The following is a 7,116-nucleotide window of genomic DNA, read 5'->3' on the forward strand; positions in this document are numbered from 1 at the left end:
ATATGGTAACTTTGAGTTCAAGTGTTCCAACTTTAGTTTGACAAATATTTTATTCTAAGGAATTTGAAGTACTAAAATAAACACAACGCAGCACCAACACTGAAAGTTCTCATTAATAATCTCAAAAAAATTACAATTATATTACAATTCAATGGGTATAAAGCATAAATATATAAACATTACAAAATGTCTTCAATTGTGCAGCTTCAATCCTCGTTCTTCTTGCTGCTTCTTCGCCATTCTCAGCTGCCGTGTCCAAAAATTTGTTAATTTGATTCCTTGAGCTCAGGATGTTTCCTGCTATCACCGGATGACCATATGTTAGATTGATTCGGGGTCTTATTCCCTAGTTTATTTTTGTTAGTAAAACTTGTTTGGTTTAGATGTTTAACCTTTGCCTGTGCAATCACCGTGAAGGGTGATTGTGGCGGTGATACCTCTTATAAGTTTGTTTAGTAAGTTTATCTCGCTTGTTTAATTTATCTTTTAAGGTTAAGTTTGTTAATAATGTTTAAGAAAAATGGGGGTGTTACAAGTCAGGTGTGCCCCAAGACGGTCAAGAGATTGCGGTGTGGCTACTTAAAAGTTTGGGAGGTCTCGGTAGCATGGCTCCGGCCCGCCACCTGTCTAGCTCGCCAGTCGGCCCGGTTGAGTGACCCGACTAGGCAGTCGGAGGGGTCCCGACCGGGTGTCGTACTTAGAGGCGGTGAATGGAGATTCGGCGGAGATTCTTTCCAGTTTTGGGCGCGGGAATTTTTTTTTTTCAATATTAGGAAGTTTACCTAGGAAAATAGAAACTTTCTTAAGACCAATTTTGTTAATTTCTTCTTCCTTTCATTTTTCAAGGTCCAAATCTCTTGTATAAATACCCCCCATGCGGTCACATTGAAGAGCGCAGCAGAGCCCCTATAGGCAGTCATTCAGAGACTTTTAACCTCTAGACGCAAGCGGGAAAATGTTGCCGCTGAGTTAGAATGTTGCGGAGAATCGCTACCAGGCGAGAGTGAGTGCAACCTGGCATGGCCAACTTTGCAGCGGAAATTAAGGATTTGCGATACAAGCTAGAAGGGAGGAAGAAACTGACTGCCAAGACTTTGCTGACTACTTCCCCTTTCTCAGCAGAGATCTTGGCTTATAAGGCCCCGACGGGCTTCAAGCTGCCCGAGCACCCATCCTATGATGGATCTGGTGATCCGCGCGATCACTTGATCAGCTTCTAGGCTAAGATGCAGGTGGTCGGGGCGGAGGAACCGATGATTTGTATGGCGTTCTTTCCTACGCTGACTGGCCCCGTGCAACGTTGGTTCTTGACTTTATCATCCGGGTCTATTACTAGCTTTGAGGATTTGACCAATCGATTATGGGCACATTTTTTTGGTAGCATGAAGCCCAAAAAGTATATCTCGGGCCTAACCTGGGTGCGTCAAGATGAAGGAGAGAGCCTACATAAGTACATAGCGCGTTGGCAGAAGGAGGCCCAGGCGATCGAAGGCTTGGATGACAAGCCTGTCCTGAATTTTTTCTTCGAGTCCTTGCGCGTTGAGGGACACTATAGTAAGCTATGTGACGAGAACCCTCAGACTTACGCCCAAGCCATTCAGAGGGCTAATCAGCTCGTTGATATTAAAGAGGCAGTTAGGAAGAAGATGAAACGGGAAGGCTCTTCATCGAATAAGCACCACCGGCTAGACAATTCTCGTGCTGCCCGGCCGGAAGGGGCTGCTGGCAATTGGACAGATACCCGACGGATACAAGACAGACTGTGTGCCCCCGTTAACAGGCCACCTGCGCAGCCCGTCCATGAGATTTGTAATCAGCTACCACTCCCTCCCTAATCAGGCTCGGAGGCAACCCGCAGGTCGTTGACCCGAACACGACTCCTTATTATCGGTATCACCGCACGAATACCCATATGACGGAAGAGTGCGATGGGCTTAGATAAGAAATTGAGGCAATCATTCAGCGTGGTCGCTCAGTACCTCCTAACCAGTGGCATTGATAAGTGCCAAAGACATTCACTTCTTAGGGTCATTTTGGGGTTGTTTTGTGCTTAAATGTAATCCTTTGTGGTTGATTTGGGGAGAAATGCGTTAAAATGAGCTAATGTGTTACAAAGACATATCATATTTTGCACTTTAGTGTTTTTGAAGGACTTTTGAGCTAAAAGGATGGCATATGGGTTTGAACCAGAGTGACTAAAGAAGAGTGCAAGAGGAGGAATCTTTGCAAAGCCCAGTAACGATCGTGACAGGGTCGTGACAAAGAATTAGACCCTGTCACGAGGATCCCCACGATCGTGACCAGGGCACTAGGCAGTTTTAATGACTCGGTCATGATTGTGACAGATGCACTAAGCGCGATTTTGGCAGAAGCCTGGGAGATTTTGCTATAAAAAGGCTAGAATTAGAATGTTTAGGAGGTTAGATCATTTTCTAGTGTTTAGATTTCATTTTACATCTCTCTAGCCTCTCAAGAACATTTATATTGAAGACCATTCTAGGTTGAATGAATCTTGAAGCATTTGTAGATTGAATCATCTTTTGAGTTAAAGTTTGGTAATCTTCTCCTTTTTCTAATCTCAATTTCAATCTTGCATTAATTCAATGTTGATTCAATTGACTACAATGAGTGGGTAGGTTTTCCTTAGGGATTGAATTGTGAATCCATTGCATGATGCTAGTGTGGAATTGAATGTTTGATTTGGATTTGTGAATTGCAATTGTTGTTTGATTTCTTGTTGGAAGTGGATGTTTGTATTGAATCTTGTGAGTTAGGGCCCAACTCTATGGATGATCTATGATCATTTGACCTAGACAAGAGATTGCTAGGTTGTTTGTAGCCTCCTTTCCACTTGCTTTTCCCGACTTAGTTTCGAGAGGGCATAGTCCCGAATGAGGTGAAGATAAGATGTTTGGTAATTTGTCTCATAGGGATATGAAGTCACTTGGGTTCTTCCTAGACCTATGATAGGTCGTTAAGACCGAGAGGGCAACGACACTAATATAAACCTCGCTTGGAATCAATTGCAATCTCCAAATCCTACCTTATACACTAGAAGAATAATGCAATGGATGAACAATTATATTTCCAGTCTTTTACCTTTGATTCTTTACTTGTGTATGCTTGTGTTGACTTGCTCTCTTGCACATATGTACAACATGCCTTTTGTAAATCTTGTATGTGACAAGCTTAGATCCTTTCTCTAACTCAACACATATAATGTAACACCCCCAACTTAAAAAGCCAAATAAAAAGATTCTTTACTAAAATATTTAATACAAGTGCGGAAGCGAATTCAAAATCTTAACCAATGGGGTGTCATGCTGTGCTCGGGCCAACGTCTTCATCACTCAAGTTCACACTTTGGCCTCCCGCCGGTATTTCATGACGTTCTTCTTGTTCCCTTGGTACCTTAACCACTTGCCTTTCTCCTTTGATTACTTGCTTCTCCTTCTTATCTTCTCCTTTTGGATGATGTGGCCCTAGTTCTCCTCATTTTTCCTTCACAACAAGATTTTCAAGAACAATACAGAATAGCAACTTTCTTGGGTCCACTCATGTTAGTCAAGAGAAACAAGTCTGTGTATCCCATCATTTTTCCACAAGTGTCAAGTGTTGGTGGTGAAATCAAAAGGCATTATTCTCACAAATTTTCAACAAGATGAGTTATGCAATCCACATTTTCCTTATTTCGATTAACAACAAGCATACAACAATTCAAGTACCCAACTTTACAACATTCTTTTTTTTTTTTTTTCAAGTTCAAGATCAACAAAGAATTATACACAATTAGCAACAAATGTATTTCGCAAGGCTAAAATCAACAATGTATGAACAATAATTATGTACTAGCAACATATGAACAAAGAGCAAACTAAATAGAGGCACAAAATTCCTACAATCTCCATTCTAGAATTTTCAGAAACACCTAATGTGCATACTTACAACAAGAGAAATTCAACAAATGTATTTCGCAATGCTAAAATCAACAATGTATGAACAATAATTATGTACTAGCAACATATGAACAAAGAGCAAACTAAATAGAGGCACAAAATTCCTACAATCTTCATTCTAGCATTTTCATAAACACCTAATGTGCATACTTACAACAAGAGAAATTCAACTAAAATTTTCAATGCAATTCAACTCTCATGTACAATTAACATCAAGAAGCACAAATATAAAGATTCCCATCACCAATTTTGTCAAATATGAGCACAAGTTCATAACCCTAAAGATTGAGCAAAAATTCCCAAATTGAAATAACAATGAATTTCTTACCTTGAAGTGATGATTTGGAAAGATTAAAGCTTGATTTTTTTATGTTTGGATGGTGCACGACAAGTATTGAAAGTTTGGGAGAGAGTTAGAAGTAAAATGGAATAGCTTGGAATGGATTTTGGGCAAAAACATAGTTTGCCCACGATATTTAAAGCAGTTGGGCGGCGTACGGGCGTGCGCAGTGGCGTACGTCCCTCAGTTTGCACAATTTTTCTACACTTTTTTTTTTTGAAATTGAACTCCCATGTGAAATTGTAGGCTCCTTAGTGACTTTCTCTACAATGTTAGCTCAAATACACACATACAAAAATACCAAAACAAATATAAAAGAAAAAAAATAATACAAAATTTTTCCTTGGGTTGCCACCCAAGATGCACCACGTTTTACGTCCTTGGCTAGACACAACGCTCTTCATTTATCAAAGCACACAAGGATTGAGACCTTGCCATGCGTCCCGCCCACTTTTCCTTTGAAATATGCCCCCAAATGTCGGGCATTCTCAAATTCATCAATAAGAACCGAGTGTAAAATTTGTTTCAAAGTTAAACAAGGGATTACATAAAGAATTAAGCTCATTCCCTCAAGGTTGCTTTGCACTTCCTTTTTCATCTCACTCTCTTCTCTTCCACTGTTATGGTTTTTTTATTTTTTTTATTTTTTTATTTTTTTTATCATACAAAGCACTCTTATCAACCAACACCCAATTGTTTTCAATATTTTCTTCCGACTCTTCTTTTTCATTTTCATAATTGATAACCACTCCACCCTAAATATGAATATCGTTCTCAAAGATCTGCTTATTATCCCCTTCATCACGCCCAAAAAATCTCCTCATCCCCCAACCAAAATCCTCACAATCATGGAACTCATCACAAGAATAAAAGGAAGGCTAAAGTGTCATCCCGCACCATGAACCATTCCTAATTATTCATACCGCACCATAATCTTTAATAAGTGATATTTTGAGCCATAAACCATTTTTTTCCCGCCTAGCCTTTTTTTTATAGGTTTTCCAGTAAACACTATGACATGGTGCATGTTGCTTGTTGATTTCGACTTATTTGTTAGTGACGTGGCCTTAATTAAATGAGATGGAGTCTTTTTAGTGACGTGACTATAATTCCCCTAATTCTACTATCTGAAATCGGCGACTTCACCCGACCCAAATCCTACTGTTCGAATTCGAATCCCTCCGCTAATCGGCGACTTCACTGAAATTGGTAAAACCATTGTAGGAGGAAAATTATATAAATAATTTTATTTTGAAATTTGATAAAATATGAGTTTTGGAGGAAAATATTTTGGGGTCTCACAACAACAACCGTGAGGCTCTGAATGTGGATACTACATACTGCGATACATGTTCGATATTGTTATTAAGCATAGGTAAGTAATTTAAATACAACTATATGTATACTTAAATTATAATTTATCAATTAACATGTTTACTAATTTGATTAATTAAATTTTTTTTTAGGTATTTGAAGAAGAGCCTACTTCATGAACGAAATTGATGAAGTTCGAGAGTTGTGGGCACAATACTTTACAAAAAAGTGCGTGTAACTTTATTTGGTTTAAACATTATCTTTATTATTATTAACTTATGTTTATGTTTTGTTAAAGAATTGTATATCTTGATTTCAATTTTAAATATGTTGATTGTTATTATTGTGTTGATAGTATAAGTATATTGTGGTGATTTATTGGGTTGATTATTAATTGTGAAGTATATATAGTTATGTTTGTGTTCATAGTTATTAGTGTTGATTTGAAAATCATTGTGAATAGATAGTTTAAGAGTTAATTCCTAAAATGGTCCTCCGACTATAAAATTTTCTCAAATTGAATCATTGACTTTTAATTACACCCAAAGTGATCCTTCGACTATTAAATTTTAAGTCAAAATGATTTTCCGTTAATTTTGACATTAACCTGCTATTAAAAAAAGGGCAAAACCCCTTTCACAAGCCCTTTTTTTTTTTTTTTTTCTGACGTTTCAAGTGTTTTTTGGCAGTGCATTCCTCGGCAGCTTTCAATCTTTCTTCTCTTCTCATGTTGAATTCTGCCATTTCTTTGCAAAACCGAAACTTCTAGACCAACCTCAGCCAGACTCAAGAGTTGCCCACTGCCTTGAATAGTCCAACAAAATCCCATCGAACTCCCTAAATACATAAACCACCTCACAATCGAAACCATCGTCCAGGAAATCAAACGGAAACTGGAGTGAAAAATTGAAAGATATGAGACAAGAATTCATTCATACACCATCATGGACTTGCAGAGATCCGCATCGCTCATCAGGTTGCGCAAATGAGTACTGTCGATCTCGTCAATATGGCCCTGCATTATTCAACGTCAACAATTTCACATCGCACGCAACAGCCAACCGCAGCAGCAGTTCAGGAAAAATAATTTTAAATATAAAATAAATATAGCGAAAAATTACATACTTTCAGGTCCTTCCATGGATGCGATTCACGGATTAGAGTAGAGGACGCCATTTGCAGCTATTTCAAAATGAAGGCGTCGGAGAAGAGATATGATCGAACAATACTTGGGTCAAGTTTGTTTTTTTTTTTATTTTTTTTTTATGGGATGGTCAAAGGTCTAAACCATAAACAATATAAATTGTCTGTTTTGCCCTTCTTTTTAACAACAGGTTAAAGCCAAAACTAACAGATGATCATTTTGACTTAAAATTCAATAGTCAGAGGATTACTTTGGGTGTAATTAAAAGTTAAGGAACCAATTTGAGAAAAGGCCATAATTAAAGAACTATTTTGAAAATTAACTCATAGTTTAATTTGTTGTTATTAGTTTTGTAATTTTTT

General features: G+C 38.0%; 1 long non-coding RNA gene across 1 annotated transcript; it reads right to left on the reverse strand.

The window, feature by feature from the left end:
• Nucleotides 1-6,395: 6,395 nt before the first annotated feature.
• On the reverse strand, nucleotides 6,396-6,838 carry LOC109147356. Its single transcript, XR_002048637.1, has 3 exons — nucleotides 6,736-6,838; nucleotides 6,549-6,625; nucleotides 6,396-6,447 (listed from the first exon to the last, which is right to left on the reverse strand). It is a non-coding gene; the product is annotated as an uncharacterized LOC109147356 (long non-coding RNA).
• Between the last annotated feature and the right edge of the window lie 278 nt (nucleotides 6,839-7,116).

This window comes from Ipomoea nil, unplaced genomic scaffold (assembly GCF_001879475.1).
Source record: "Ipomoea nil cultivar Tokyo-kokei standard unplaced genomic scaffold, Asagao_1.1 scaffold1993, whole genome shotgun sequence".
In the NCBI taxonomy this organism is placed as follows: domain Eukaryota; kingdom Viridiplantae; phylum Streptophyta; class Magnoliopsida; order Solanales; family Convolvulaceae; genus Ipomoea; species Ipomoea nil.